At 30.1% G+C, this 16,632-nt stretch overlaps 1 protein-coding gene across 1 annotated transcript in view; it reads left to right on the forward strand.

Annotated features, from left to right (window-relative positions):
* The window catches only part of LOC123300073 (transducin-like enhancer protein 4), a 205,102-nt gene that overhangs the window by 115,093 nt on the left and 73,377 nt on the right, over window positions 1–16,632 (forward strand). The window lies entirely within an intron of this gene.

The following is a 16,632-nucleotide window of genomic DNA, read 5'->3' on the forward strand; positions in this document are numbered from 1 at the left end:
AGTTTGTGGTATATGGAATTTTGGTACGTTTTGTGCGATGATGTTGAAACGGTACTGGATGAACCTAAACTTTGTTGAGATTTATCTAATTAGAATTAGTTTTTTATTACTACTCTAAATGGGTTATTCAATTTCGTTTTTGGAACGAACGGCAGAAAGTTTTGCTTTTTATTTTCGATCTTAGTTGGAGGCTAGAAAGGCTTTCCACATCTATTCTTCAGTTGCAGTAGTTGATTTTGATTGAGACATCCTCTGATTAAAGTCCATGATATTGTACACATAACCCAAACCTGACTCTGCCTCGATTTATACATTATAGTGAAAGGTAAGTTTTAACCAGAGCTAGAAAGCCATATAGAAGGGCAATCATTTTTTGTAAGAACTCAAGAAGTACTCATGGGCTATCGGTACAAATTCAAACGTTCAGGATCTTGTAATCTGTATTTAGCGCAACTTCTAGGCTATATACCCCATTCACGTGTAGTTTGCAATACAAAAAAATAAACGTAGTCTCTAGGATGGGTGTCCAACGGTCCTTGAAAACTTGGAAACATCCTTAATTTTTTTGGCAGCCTCGTAAATGTGTATTTTTGTACTTAGAAACGAGAATGTTTTCCTCTTTATTTCTTCTAGAACTTAGTCCCTCAAAAGCAATATTTTCAGTCTTGGATATCCTTAAAATATCCCTAAACTTTATTTTCATTAGTCGCTAAACACACTGCTAGGGTAAGGTTGTATTGTTTCTGTTAGGGATATGCTTGTGCTGTTTCTGTTAACTTCGTCAATTTTGCCATCACAATTCCTTGGAATATCCTAAAAAATTGCGTTGATAAAAACAGAAAAATCATCCACTTGATATCTTAGGCTTGAACGAACTGTTCTATTGGTCAAATGTAAATTGTAAATAGAAAAGTTAACGGTAAGGATTTTAAGGAATGAATTTTAGAATCACAAAATTGTTCCACATGAGATATTCTAAACATTTTAATACTTAAAAGATACATTATACGTTATAGCTCCTTGACTATAATGAAAAATAAAATTTTGTCACGGTAGTGTAATAAAAAAAACATCGTTCGGTAGTAGTGACATCAAAATAAAATGGTTTGTACAACAAGAATCGATTTGGAATTGTTCTAAAAGAAAAATAAAATAACTCTATTGGGAATTTTATTTATATCATTTGAGTAAAGACATGTTTGATTACATCTATCTTTGTTTTATTTTTATTTTATTTTTTTTCTACTGTTCTGTTTCTATGCTATATAACGGAATCAAATATTTACTTCCGTCGTCCTTTTTTTTATACAGGGGTGGAGGTTGTTTTTTTTTTTTTTTATTCCATTACTATAGAGAAAAAAAAATTATTTTTATAATGTCATCCCACATATAATGTAACAAGCGATAGAAACATAATCTTGCAAGCTGTTCTTACATTGTTTTTTATTTTTTGTTTCTTTGTGTTTTATCCTGCAGTTTTATCCTATGCACTTGATTTATTTTGTCGGGATGATTTTTCTTAACGATAATTCTAACTTTGACAATGATTCAAAAATAATCCATTTTGTAACTGTAGTTGCAAGTTGTATTATTCATGTTATCAAGTGGTCATAATGTTCGACAAATTCGTTGTTGCGTTTTCAGATCGATAGTGTTAGTATGACATGATCATGCTCTTTAACATTCTGTTAAAGTCGTAGAGAAAAAGAGTCAAATGGAAACCATTTACGAAGTTTCAAGTAAGTTTAATTCATTTAATAAAACGGGTCCTGTCCTGCGGACCAGAATCTCACACCTCGTCTTCCCCCGTGTATGGACCTTTCTATTATAAATCCGAACCACACAGTATGTCGAAAGTTAACTTTTTCTAACCCACTATATATATTATTATTGGCACATAATCTAAAAGTTTATGTTATTCGACTAAACAAACATATTTTTTACGAGTTAAAAAATAAAAAATAAAAATATAACAGAATAAACTTTATAAAAATTTTGTTCGAATTGCATTATAAAATATTATTTCGTTTATTTCGGATACGAAAAAACCGACGGATACTGATTTATAACATATTTTTTTTCTAAACGGGCCATTTAGTAAATTTTTTTATTCCATTTTTTTTATACTAGAATGGTTGTTTTGTACAAGGAGCTACAGATATAATGACTAATATTTTGGAAAGCGATGTAGTAGCAAAAATTTTAAATGAAAAAGTGAAAGCCTCGAATTTTTGAGGATTGAAAACCTGAAGAAATTCATATCTTTTCAGCACTTTTACTGAAATGTCTCGAACATATTTTCAGTGAATTAAAAACGGATTAAAATTATTCCATTCGGTTTTAACCTAATATTGAATCTTTGATTATCTCGTAATGTTCGGATGTATTTCGAAATTTTCCGTACCTTATAAGACACTCTGTAAATAAAAGCAACCATTACGAGCTATTAACTATTGATGTGATAGCGGTCAATGGACTAACAATGGACATTGTTGGTCATTTATTACCAGTCTCTGTTTTATATGAGTGGAAATTTTTTCGAATTTTCTACGAATAAAATTTTTTTTATTAAATTTATAACAAGTTAAAACAAACACAACGAATAAAAATTAGTAAAATATATTCGAGTATAAGTTCATGTTGGGTATCCGTTTCCGGAATTTGAATTAAGTTCATGTCCACCGATCATTTCCTTGCTTATTTATGTCATGAATCAGCAAATATATTGAGAATCAAAGGACTTATGTTGGGGTTATTTGTTTCAACACTGGTAGTTTGATTCAAAGATTTCCTACCACATAATTGAGCAGTAATAGAGCTACAGATAGAAAACATTACAGGGAGTTTACTGAAAACTACAGGGGGGGTTTAAAAGTATGTCAAATTATTCAGAAAATAAAAACCTGAATGTTATTACAAAAATCTTATGATAAGATGGTGGAAAACTAAAAGACAAACGATTTTAAGTCACTTTCTATAGGTCTGGTGGAATTATCGTATAAGCTGGTGAGCGGAATTGACAAATACTAGATTTTGTAGATTTCGACCTATGCATGAGAATATAAGTGTTACACTAGAGCAAGCGAATAGTTAAAGTCATAAGATTTTGGAACGGTTATAATATCAATTTAGCTTCACAGGCTCCTAGTCTATATTACTTTAGTTAAAGCAAGCGTAGTTTTTCTTCTGTGAAAAGAATTTCATTTGAGAATTAAGATCGATTGTTTAATATTACTTTTTGCTACGTAATCCTGAAGGATTTTATATTGATATAAAAAAAACATACACTGTTACACATTTACTTGTTTTTTCATAGAAAATATAACAAAATCTAAAAACGATTTATTACATAAAAGTCAGAATCATTTATTTTATTTAGCCGTTTTTATACAAAGTGATATATGTATTCTTCGAAATTTTTCGTACGTAAAAAAAAACTCACTGAAAATGACCATTTTCATACGAAAACAATTATATTATTTAGACGGGAATTGAACCCATGACTTCCGAATAAGCACTTTGTTTCACGGATTCACCGACTGCTGACTATAATGGTCAGATATAGTGCATTCCTAGTAATAGGCTTTTATCCTAAATTTGAAAAATTGTTTATACGTTACATAAATTTCCTATTTACACCAAAAAAGTATTATTTAAAAAACAAACAATTATTTTTATTATATATTTTGCATTTTCAAAAGCCAATTCAAATTTACATCGAAAACAGTGTAGAGTGTCATGGCGTCTTGAATGACATCACGACTTGCCAGGCAATCATTTTTGTGTAGGAAAGTTGTAAGCAGTTGTAAGTAAACCATTATTTTGGTGTCTGTCAATAAATGAAGTAGCCTACTTCGTTCTATTAAAATGTAAACTGTATTAATAGCGTTTGTCATGGTGTGACATAACACTTTCTCATTGGTGTTAATAATTTTGTGTTTTGTTATCTGCGCATCATGATTATTTTTTAGAATCTTTGATCCATCCGATTTATTCTTAGTGGACAAAAGTCTATTGTGTATAATTATTATGCTCAGCTTAGGATGTAAAGTTTAAAAAACAATTAACAATTTAAAAGATTTAGAGTTCTAGGGAGATGTGACCATTTCTAAACCAGCAAAGCTTTTTTTAGCAATGTAATTTTACCGCAATCTGTACAAATTCTATTAAATTTTACCATGCAAAGAATTCAATTAGCTTATCTTTTGTTTTTTTTTTTTTTTTTTATTATTTATATATATATATATATATATATATTTTTTTTTTTGTCATTTTATTCTTATTTTTAAACCAAATTTAATAGCTCAGTCTTTCTACTGAATATACTTTCAATATATGTACAACATATATTTATTGTGTTTTGTATACGAATATATACAAATAGAATAAATAAAAAATATATTTTATTTTATTACATTAAATAAGAACAATTTTTTTTTTTGCTACTAGCTCATTTTTTATCTCACTTTTGAAGTGAGACGAAAAGAACATCAATTATGTACAGTTAGTTTAAAATCGTTTTAGACATAATCAATTTTTTCCACTTCATCGAGCTGAATGAAAAACTTTTTATAGAACTTTTCCCCTATAGTATCTTAGAAACACTTTTGAACGAACTGTAATATTAAGTCAAGGAATTATATTTGTCATGCTTATGCCTTCGAATGGGCTGAAAAGTATTACTGTTTCAACTAGAAATGAAAGAAAGTTCAACATGTTTCTATTTGGCTAACCTATTAGAAAACTCGTTCCCTTTTTTCGAAAAATCATCGATTTTGTTGTCTTTGGCGTGTTTCGGAAATAGTACAAACAATAGTAAAATACAGTCATGAAGACTGTCGACGGAAGTGAAAACTTAAAACTTTGTTATAATTGGAGCCTTCGGTAGTGGAGCTCGCTGCGTTCTCATATAGCTCTATTAAATGCCTATTCATCTGAATAATAAAAAATAAGACCTCAATTATATTCAAATAAATATAATATAGTAGTAAGATGTAATGTAATATATTATTTATATGCGTTTTCACCATTTAGTTTTAATGTTTGGAGCGGAATCCTCAAAAACATTTTGTTGTAGCCTGAATTGTGAATCTAATCCATCCTCACATCCACTTGAACACACACACAAAATTTCATCAAAATGGGTCCATTCGTTCAGGAGTAGTTCAAGTGCACACACGAAATGATGCGAGTTCTATGAGTTTTGTTCACCCAAAAAGTGCTTTACGTGCCAAAAGAACTTCAAAAAAGTCATCCGAATCTGGTTATCGAAAAACGGCATCCAAAAGAATTTCAAGTAGCAAAAACAAGTACCTTATTTTCTAAGAAAACATGGTACACTGAAATACTTCGAAATCTATCTTTTCGGAGAACAAGAAAATTCCAAGAAACAGATAATAACATTAATTAACAAAATCTATATACTCAATTTCTTGTTTAAGGATGGTTTCATTTCTTGTCTTTTCCTCATTACTTACTCTTTGTAAGTGACTTCCTATATATTTTAGGGATGAACTAATCTCAAATGAAAGGAAACGATTTACGTACGCAAACACAAAAGTCTCGACTTTTCAAATAGTAATAAAATACCGTCTTTCATTAATGTATATGTATATATAATCTCGTCATGTCTTTAAGCTATGATCTTTTAATGTACTATTATGGGTATAAATGGATAGATAGACAAACAGGACGTATGTATGGGGTAAAAGGGGGTAATTTAGGGACTCAAATAATTGTTATATAAATCCATTCAACAGTAAATACATCATATTATTAAACTGACTAACAAAACCACATTTATATATGTTATTATACATAGTATTACTTCATATGTATATATATATATATAATCCTATCGCTTTTATTCAGTGGATTTTGACTAGTTTGTGGTTAAAAGACCATAGTAGTTCTATTAAAATCATCGTACTAATGTATATATGCAAGAATGACTATATATACAGATAAATAGTAGTTTATAACAAAACTACCATGTAGAAAACACCTAAATATACAAAAGATGGAGTGGTGTAAAATAATAGTAGAGTAAACTTGACTAAAAATAGAAAATTATTACGGGAAGTTGGGTTTCGAGAAGGGATTATTTCGATTTGTACAGGTGCAATACAAATTTTTTGTTTGACCATGACTGATTTCGAATGATTTCCTTATAAAGTCTGTACATGATTATATCATAGCTCAAAAACAATTGAAATCTGGGACCGTTGGTTACAACAATTAATTGTGTACTTCTACTCACTTTTCTACTTCCAAAACGATATCTGTAATCGAAACTATCTTTGTTTTACTTTTCAGGCTTGTAATTAATCTTTCTCTTACACATTTATCTTGGCCTTTAAGTGTTGAAAACTATAACTCTAAGTTTTACAATTTAAGTTTTAAAGTCCTAAAATATTTCAGAGCAGCAGCAAAGTGGAATACTTGTGAAAACCGAGATAGTCAAATATAGTCTGCTTATGGTCCTGATCTTACTTATGCTCAGTACTAATTTGAAATATGGTTATAAGAATAGAAAAGAACATTAATCGAAGTAGGTTTAATAATGTAAAATTCTAATGTTTCCCCACTATAAACGTATATTATTAAGGCATGAGAGTAAGTGCGATAGAAGATTATAGAGTTAACAAACATTAGTAGTTGGGTAAACTATAGTATCTATAGTACTAGCTTGATACCCGCCCGCTTCGCTAAAAATAAAAACCACCGTTCCGAGTCTTCACCTCTCTTGATGCCACTTATCCCCCTTCCATAAAACTCGAAGGGATTGTTTTACACAACTAAAGTATATGCACAGTTTTCAATTTTTTTTAAGTATAAAATACGTGTCCTAATTCATTGTTTAAGTGTCTTAATTCATTGAGTATATCAGAAAAGATGGCCATGCATCTATTATTTTAATGTTTTACAGAAATCTTATTTATGGTGATCATATATGGAGCAGTAAAATGTATATATCTTTATAAATTATGGCTCATGTGTTATTCTGAGGTATGAGCTATATTTTTGTACAGTTTCATTCATTCCATGCGCTGATTCCGATTTTCCGTGAAAGCATAACAAACAAAGAAACAAACATTCTTACTTTCACATTTATAATATATAAAATATAGATATAGTAGAGATGATTATCATTATCATCATCATGATTAGAGAACCTCCATCTAACAACGATGAAACATGAATACAATATACCTATTTCACAAAATCATCTACACACCCTGTCCACCTCCTAACTATTATCTATCCATTCCTGTTCTCTTTAGATAGTGTATGGCAAACCACCGAAATAATGATACGGTTGTTATATTATAGAATATAGCGGAGAGAAAATTTACCCTTATGGCTCTCTATAACTGTTGTTACATTTTCGACGATGAATCAAGTACAATTTTGTTAAATAAAATTGAACCAAATTAGTAGAAGGCTCATTTAAGGATGTTACAATATTATCAAGAAATTTTGGGTTATATGCACGGTAAGAGTATATGAGCTTGTAGAGTGAGGTATAATGTATGTCTAATACTGTTCCAGTGTAATAATACTACTTAGTGTGTAATCAATTGTTTACAATACTTCTTCTATAGTTGTTTCTGTTACACCCACAATACTCTACTGTAGTTTTTTTGTTCACACAGTTCTTTCCGTGTACCCGTCACTAAAAACTCCTCTCAATGTATAATTATATTTAATTTTCTTCGAAAACTATGTCTGTATACTTTTCAATTTTTTTAGACTTATTTTAAACATATATTTTTAGTAGATATTAATTTTTCTCAATCAAGGAATATATCAATACATATGAAGTGCTTTGTCCTGAATGACTGACTGGCGGATCAAGGCCCGGTCGAAACCGCTGATCGTTTGCATAGGATAGTTTGCGAAGTTTGCATAGGATAAGAAATGATTTTTTGAAATCCTGTCCCCAAGGGAGTGAAAACCAGGGGCAAAGATTATATGGAACAACGTGATTTCCTAGTTCAATCTACTTTACAAATTTTACATAAACCGTGTTTCGTATTTTGCTATATTTTTAAAGATAGCAGCAACCCGTCCACTTTGTTGGACGCATACGACACTGCACGAGTAAATCAATATTTTCTTCATCAAGACTGTGGAATTTGCTCATTTTTTATGAATAACAGTGTAAAAACTATTATAATACCTATATGACACTTGCATTTATCCAAGTGATTATATATTGTTATATATTAACATCATATCAAGTTTGATATATCCGTGTCATCTCATGTCATCAACTTACACTATCTGTACCTATCTACACTATCTCCTCATACTTTTCCCGATCCTAACAAACACATATATACCTACATAAATTCCGAACATAATCAAGTTTTACTATTATATATTATTTAGTATGTATGTATGTCTATGTTTTAGTAAATTCTCTCATCTGCTGCTTTAGTAAATACGATATTATTGTATATCTTTTAACCACTAATCTCTCAAACTAAAACGCTACCCCTACCCCTCACACTTCTTCACCCACCCTGTACACATTTTACAACACGAATATAAACATCATATTAGTGTTGTAATTTTGTGTTGTGTTGTGTGTAAATTTATAATTGTAATTACAAACAGTTATTTGTTGTTTGTGTGAGCTGTGTATGTTTATAAAATATTAGTAATTATTATTTTAACTGATTATGCGCATTAGATAATATATGTTGGATACCATTAATTAAATGTAATCAACTCTTCTTTTCATATTATTATGGATATTATTATAATTTGTACATGTACAGTATGTATAAAAATATTATTATATCCTCAAACATATGTTTTAAACGGTCCTATCTTTGTTCGTAATCTTATACAGGATGTTCTATAATTTACTGAAAACTTCATCACTTCCTGAATAACCTGCAGAAAAAACGAAGAAAATGTTCTTGACCAAATTTGGATCTGACGGCTAATTTACGAGATAATTAACTAAATCCATTAATAAAAAATAGATTCATCCAAGTAAACAGAGGATGTAATAATAATGCGGAGGAGTGACCTAAATGCAAAATATCTGTAAAAAAACTATTTGGCTATTTATATCATTACAAAAACTAACCCATAAAAACTAAGAAACAGATACTTCAGTTTAAAAAAATAGTTGATGATACAAAGCTCAGGCATCAAAGTTATTTTTGAAAAAACGTTATTTTTGACAATTCGTATGATTCTTGGGTATTTCACCTTATCAGAATGAATATTTGTAAAATAGGGTTTTTTAATATTTTCAGTCTTGCTGTACGTGTATTCACAGGATTATGAATTATTTAATTAACGTAATGAGTATATTTTTTTCAATGAAATGTAAAATAAATATATATTTTAACTAGAGGTTAGTCTATTTAATAATTCCATAATTTAATCCGATCGAAACATGAACAATATCATAAATAAATCAACCTCTTCGCTGGAAGTTTTCAAGATTCAATATGATAGTCATAACATACCGCTTGTGAGATTTAAATTGTTTTTGATATATTTTTGCTTGGTGACTTTGTTACCATGGCCCACATGGATGATTCTGCTATATTGAAAATAATGGTAATCAGAAAAAATAGACACGGGAAAAGAAGACCGAAAAAATAGATCGAAAATTAAATAGACCCGAAATATTGGTGTAATTACAAGTTGGTTGGGTTGAGTTTGTCGACTATAGAGAAGTTGGTTGGGTTTTGAAGTTTTCGCCCTTGCTTTCAAAAATAGGACACTATTACAGAAATTTATATAGCGTGTTCAGAACATAAAAAGTTAGGTCGAATTCGTCAATGAGCAACATAGATCAACTGGGTTTTCGATCCGTAGGACCCATCTTGTAAACGAGATAGAACAAAAGTTAAATGTAAAAAAAAATGTATTTCCTACAAAAAAATAAACAACTTTTGTTTGAAATATTTTTTCGTAAACATCGCTGTTTAGGTTTACTCTCGAGAGCGCAAACTATATAGTATGTATTATATGGGAATATCAGTTCTGTGTGGCTATTTAAGAGTGGCTATCTTTCTTTACTTACATGACGTAAAAAAACAAACGATTCCGTAATCAAAACTGTCTATACATGTTATTTCAACAATTCACCCAATCAATTGTTTTCACTTGTTTTTCTTGTTCTTCTTCGGAGTGTATCGTTGCCACTGAAACATTTTGTATATTAACCCCCAAAAAAAAAAAAACGAACTCAAATGAAAACAATAATAATAATTAAACATTTAACTACGTGTATCGTACGTATTGGTATAATCCCTTCTATTAGTTACTTTATTAATGACTATCGTTGCCAATTAATTCTCTACTACCTATATTATTATTATATATATTTATATAAAGTTCATTTTCATTCATATCATATAAAATATTTGATACAATAATACTACTATCTTTATCATATTTATTCAATTAAAATGAGATAGTTCTATATACATGATTGTGGTAACACATTTGTGGTTTTATATTGTGACGTCATGTCATGAAGTGGTTACTATAGTTTTAGGGATATTGTGTGGTAATAGTGTATATATATATATATAGAATATATACTGATACTACTCTGTGTAATAATATAATAGATGTATAGTTTAGAAAAGACGGATAGAAGGATAGACACAATGAATTTATATATTGTTAAAACATAAAAAATTCACAACTGGATGTGTGTGTGTCTGTGGATGGTTTTGTGTAATATATGATACAAGATACGTTTTGGTTATCAACTATTTAATAAATTGTAGTATCGGTTATATTTGTGAGATGGTTTTTAGAACGTTTCCCAAAAAAAATGATTGTATGAAAATATTTGAGACCTACATTTCAAATTTTGAGGGTGAATTCAGTTAGAACTTGAGAAAAATTAGACGAAAGTTATGAATAAAAATTTTCGATATATACCTTAGTTTATGAAATATTCATGTCTAAAAATATAAGAAGAAATAACACAAATGCCATTCATTTCATCACACTGAATTTTATGGAAAAACAAGTGCCGCTTTTGACTAATAAATATTAGTTTTCCTAATTAATGTTAAGAGAATTTGCCTTCTTACATAATAAAGCATACCTTTAAAAACACGTCAGTATAGGATTTATATTTCCAAAACGCAAACTTTAACAGCTCAAATCTCAAGTTTAACATCGTAAGGGGTAATAAAACTTTACCTGCTTATAAAGAGCATTATTGAGAATGCAAGTACACGATTTAAAAATTATCCTAAGAAAACTTTTTTTTGGGAACGTCTTTCACTGATTTAGTAGGGTTAATTGTAGAATTAATGAAATCGATATGAATAATTTTCATATGACATTTTGGACGATATCTCAGAAATTATGCCTCCAATGATTAAATAAAACCTATTTTTCGATTTTCTGGGTCAAAATAAGTCTATGTAGAGAATCTAATCAAATTCGGGAACAAAATTTTGTGTGTCATTTTTTCGATTTTTTTTCCAAGGGATTTTTTTCCCCTTATGAAAATTACGAAAAATCGAGGCAAATTTTTGTCTCCAATTTCGATCAAACTCCCTTTGCAAGGTAATTTTGATCTAAAAAGTACAAAAATCCGGTTCATTTGTTAATTGAAGGCATAGTTTTTGAGATATCGACCACAGTCCAATTCGAAAAGTGATTTCTCAAATCGGGCTGAACGAATTTCTTAGAAATTGTTGTCTAGTACTAAAATGAATTAAATTTTCGTTATTTTAAGGTGATAATCAAGTGCCTCAATCATCTAAATCAAGAAATGGATGGATGAAATTCCTTAGAGCCTTTCAGAAGCTGAATGTTCCTAAAACGCTTGCAATGTGTGCGAAAACGAGCCCCGCCGATCACATATCATTTGTTCTCATATACCTTACGTAATACAAATCAATTTCGGTTGTGCCGATTGAAACCGTACATAGTAATACACCACTAATAATATCATTCAAAATTTAGTTGATTGTATCCAGTAATAATAATAGCTACGATAGAGGAGCTACATAGTATTCAACTAAACATATTATTGTTACGACAACATCACTGATGTTATCAGTCTGTTGGTCAATAAATCGTTATAGAGTTCGTACAAAACGAAGTGGCACCGAGCAAGAGAGAGTGTATGATGTATATGTATGTGCACTCGTATCTACACTCTCTCTTGTTCAGTGCCACTTTGTTTTGTACGAACTCTACGTACCATACATATATATGAACAGTCTTTTGGTTCTCTGTAACGATAGTACCGACTACCGACTCTGTATATTATACCGTATAACGACTCTCTAGTTTAGTACACATATACACATATAATATTGATATGGTAAGGTAATATGTTGAACCTGAGATCAAATATAATTTTTCAAAGCCTCATTATTCCTACACACTATGTAATTTTTTTTGAAAGTTATCCTTAAAGTACTTAAAAAATTTTTTGTCTCTTCAGGTGATAAATTCTCATTGCACGTACAGAAAAGTGAAGTTGGTTTTTATATATCTTGAGAAGTACGAAAAATATGAATAAAACTCCTAATAGGATGATACTTTAAAAGTGACGTCATTGTTGAGTATTTTCATAGAGATGGCATACAAAACTATGTTTTGCAAGAAAGAGACGAGATGAAATCTTTGAATGCTTATAATTTTATCAATTTTAATTTAACTTTCATATTTTGTTGAAGTATCAAGTCTACTTTTACATTTTTATGGGTAAAGTGGAAAATTCGATATCGTCATCTACCCAAGTATCTCTATCGATTGTACCCGAATGCAAGTACTTTTTTTCAAGCATTACATAATATTTGTGCGGTTGTTAGGGAACTTATCCCTCTCTCTCTCTATATATATATCCAAATGGCCCTTTTCCCGCGATATCCTAGAATATACCGACTGTTGCATGGTAAAAAGATTATCTAAATAAAAAATTTCATTTATTTTTTACTTGAAGGCAAATGCATATGTATAATCATTTTCTCGGTTGCTTGCTTTCTAGTAAATAAATAATGTCTCCTCATAGATATACCAACAGTCCTAGAAACTAAGAATAATTCAAGGTACCAGACTACCGTTTGATGTGTGATATAACACCACCGGTCAGTCAGTCAGTCACTAACAGAATCGGTTTGATGGTGTCGGTATATCTATGGATGGTATGATGTTAATGGTGGCTAGTGTGGATACATACTATGATCGGTTGATCGGTTGGTTTGGTGTACTATATGTGGCACGATATTGTGGTTAAGTTGGGTGCCACATACTATTCCTACTGCTATAGTATAGTGTGCTTATATTAGCATTAACATATGTACTTGAATATGTGTGCTGTGCTGTTGTATGTTGTATACATTGTATATGTTATATAAAATATAACATTGTATTATATAATATATTGTATGTTATTGGGGTAATGTTATTTTATAGAGTTAATACCAGTGAATATCAAAATGTTTATTTGTTTTAATTATGTATTCAATGTACTTACTTACTTACTGGTTTTGCTTTGATAACTGATGAATTAAAAACAAATAATGATTTGTCAAAGTTGTCACAAAGCGGAAAAATCGGATGTTGTCGGAGAATTTGATCATCAAATTGACGGGTAATTATTTTGGAAGTCAATGTAATTTAAGAAGTATTCAGTAAATCGATTTTAATGATTTTTGATAATGACTAATATCCAAAACACAAACAAACTTGAATTTAACCGTAATGCGTTTTTGGAATACGTGATTTTAAACGTTATCTCAAAAACTATTAATATATTCGCCTAATCAACCCGATTTTTGTTTTATTTGAGTGCAAATTATCTCATGTAGAGAGTTTTATCAATTTCGAAAACAAATTTATTTCTCCAATTTCGATCACACTTACAAAATCGCATATAAATAGCAATTCCTCGAATCGATTTCAACGTATTTATGAGAATATATTTGCTTGGTGACAAAATGAACCGGAGTTTCCTAATTTTGGGGTCCAAGTAACTCCGAAAATCAAGAGTGAAAGTTTTTTCCTAGTTTTTTTAAGTAAATTGATTTAATCTTAAAAAAACGGGAACAAATAAAGTAGTAAGCAAATTTTGTTTTTAAGTTGTATAAAATCAATACCCTTTGGTAATCAATATCCAAAACACATGTTCATATTAGACCGTTTAACTTACAATTTTCGAGAAACCTTCTGAATGCTTAGTCATAAATGAAATTCTCTGATTATCAGAAGATAAGAGGCTATTTTGTCACAAAATCTATACGCAAGCGAAGCCGTTTATAAAACATCGTACAATATTTAATCGATATAATTTTCTGTCGTATTGAACAACAGTAACTCAATATCAATGTATTATATACAAAGTAAGGTAGGGAAATGTGCGATTTTGAAAACTATGTGAATAAATTCCATCAGACCTACAAGTTATCAAAAAAAAATTTGGTTTCCATCTACTTAAACTTCTTAAAAAAGTTTTTATCCGGTCCGGATTATTGTTGTTATTACGAGTTGGTTGGGTTGAGTTTGTCGAATAGAGGAATTGGTTGGGTTGAAGATTTTAGCCAGTCTATTTTTTCCGGATCTCATTCTTTCTAAATTCTATTTATTGTGCTTTTAGGCGAATTGTATTGCGTTTTTAAGTAAACTCCACTTCATTAAGACACAGATATCCTAGCCTTGCGTTTATACTGTGAAAGCGTAACACAGCGGATTTAACAAGAGGTGGCTTACTTCTTGCTTACTTCTTCTAGTCCCACTACTAATGTTGCAGTATGTGGTCAACAAATTCCATAACCCATTTGCATAAATATTTACTCCTAGAAGGCCGTCATCTTATGGGAGTTAAAACTTATAAGTAATAAATAAGATTATATTTACTAAATTTATTTAAAAACACAACTAATTTTCTTCAGAACTAAATTTCCTTAAATTTTATATAGCTTAAGACGACCAACAAGATAATTTAAAAATAATTTATGATATTTCTTTTTACAACGTTTTTAAAATCACACATTTCTTTGTCCCACACTGTATAATATAATATAAATAACTAACACCTTAATCTATTGTCATAATAACAATAATTGTACTTCACCAAACCCATCACATCCCAGCCACAACATATTCATAGTATTGGATGGATACTCATCTCAAACTCAAACTCAAACCTGTTTAACTAAACCAATTCAACTATCATATTAATACACATAAAATTAGATTGCAAACAATAATTATATTGTATTGCCTTGTATTTAGATATTATATGTATAGATATATATATTGTACGTATACAATGATGCATACGATTCATTACGATCGTATACAGAGTTGTTCAATAAAATGTCATCACTTCAATTTGAGACATTTTGTCCAAAAGCATGCTTTCGCTTAAATGGGAGAGATCTACTGTGCCCAAAAAATAAGGTGACATTGTATTTATTTTGAAAATTCTTTATTTATTCTTCCAAATCAATTTCATCCCCTTCAAAGTAATCCCCTACCGATACAATGCACTTATGCCAACGGATTTTCCAATCTTCGAAACACTGGTTGTAGTCACTTTCCGGTATTGCCTTCAGTTCCGTCTTCGCTGCGTCTTGAATCTCCTCTAGCGTATCAAGACGGTTTCCCCGGAGCGGTCTTTTGAACAGCCAGAAGTCGCACGGCGACAGATCAGGTGAATATGGTGGTTGCGGAACGATTTGGGTTGAATTTTTGACGAAATGAGCACGAATTATGAGTGCATTATGGGATGGTGCATTATCGTGGTGTTAAAACCATGAATTGTCTTTACACAATTCCCGCCTTTTTAGGCGGATAGCGTCACGCAAATGACACATAACGTTCAAATAATATTTCTTGTTGGCTGTTTGGTCGAGTGGAAGGAATTCATAATTCACAACAAACACCCGCAGTTTAAAATCAAATGTCACCTTTACAAGCTGTACAAATGACCCTGTTGAAAGTGCAGCAAATAAATTTAAAAAAAAAAGAAAAATGTCACCTTATTTTTTAGAAACATCTTTTTTTGATAAATTTCCTCCTACATGGTAACGTCTTATTGAACAACCGTATATAAATGTATGTTTATAGTTAAATACATTAATATATCGATTTTCATATGTTCATTCTATTATTCACTCTGATTGTATTAAGGTAGTACCAGCATGAAATCACTTTTCGACAGATTTGGCCGAATTTTTTTTCTCGGGTTTATAATAGCTTTATTTATGAATTCCTAAAATTTCATAATTTTTGACCGTTTAGATCGCGAGATATTTAAAGACAAAGTTCGCGATTTTGAGGGACATGTCCCATTTAAAGCATGTAAAATGTCCGGTCTCTCCAACTATTTTTTATGATATTATTATATATTGAAGAAAAAGTAGAAAAAAATGTTTATACAACAAAATTCTAAAAAAAAAATTTAGAAATTATTTTTCACTTTCGAGATATTAATTTTGACGTAAATTGATCGAAATTGGGACGTTGGCATAATTATTTCCCATTTTAAACGGTCAAAATTTCTGAAACTTTGGGAATTAATAGTAAGCATTATTAAATTCTTAAATTTAATTTTTCGTTAAATTCTGTCGAAAAAAAAATTGTACCATTGCTTTAACATAGAAACTGCAAATACCA

This window comes from Chrysoperla carnea, chromosome 5 (assembly GCF_905475395.1).
Source record: "Chrysoperla carnea chromosome 5, inChrCarn1.1, whole genome shotgun sequence".
NCBI classification, from domain to species: domain Eukaryota; kingdom Metazoa; phylum Arthropoda; class Insecta; order Neuroptera; family Chrysopidae; genus Chrysoperla; species Chrysoperla carnea.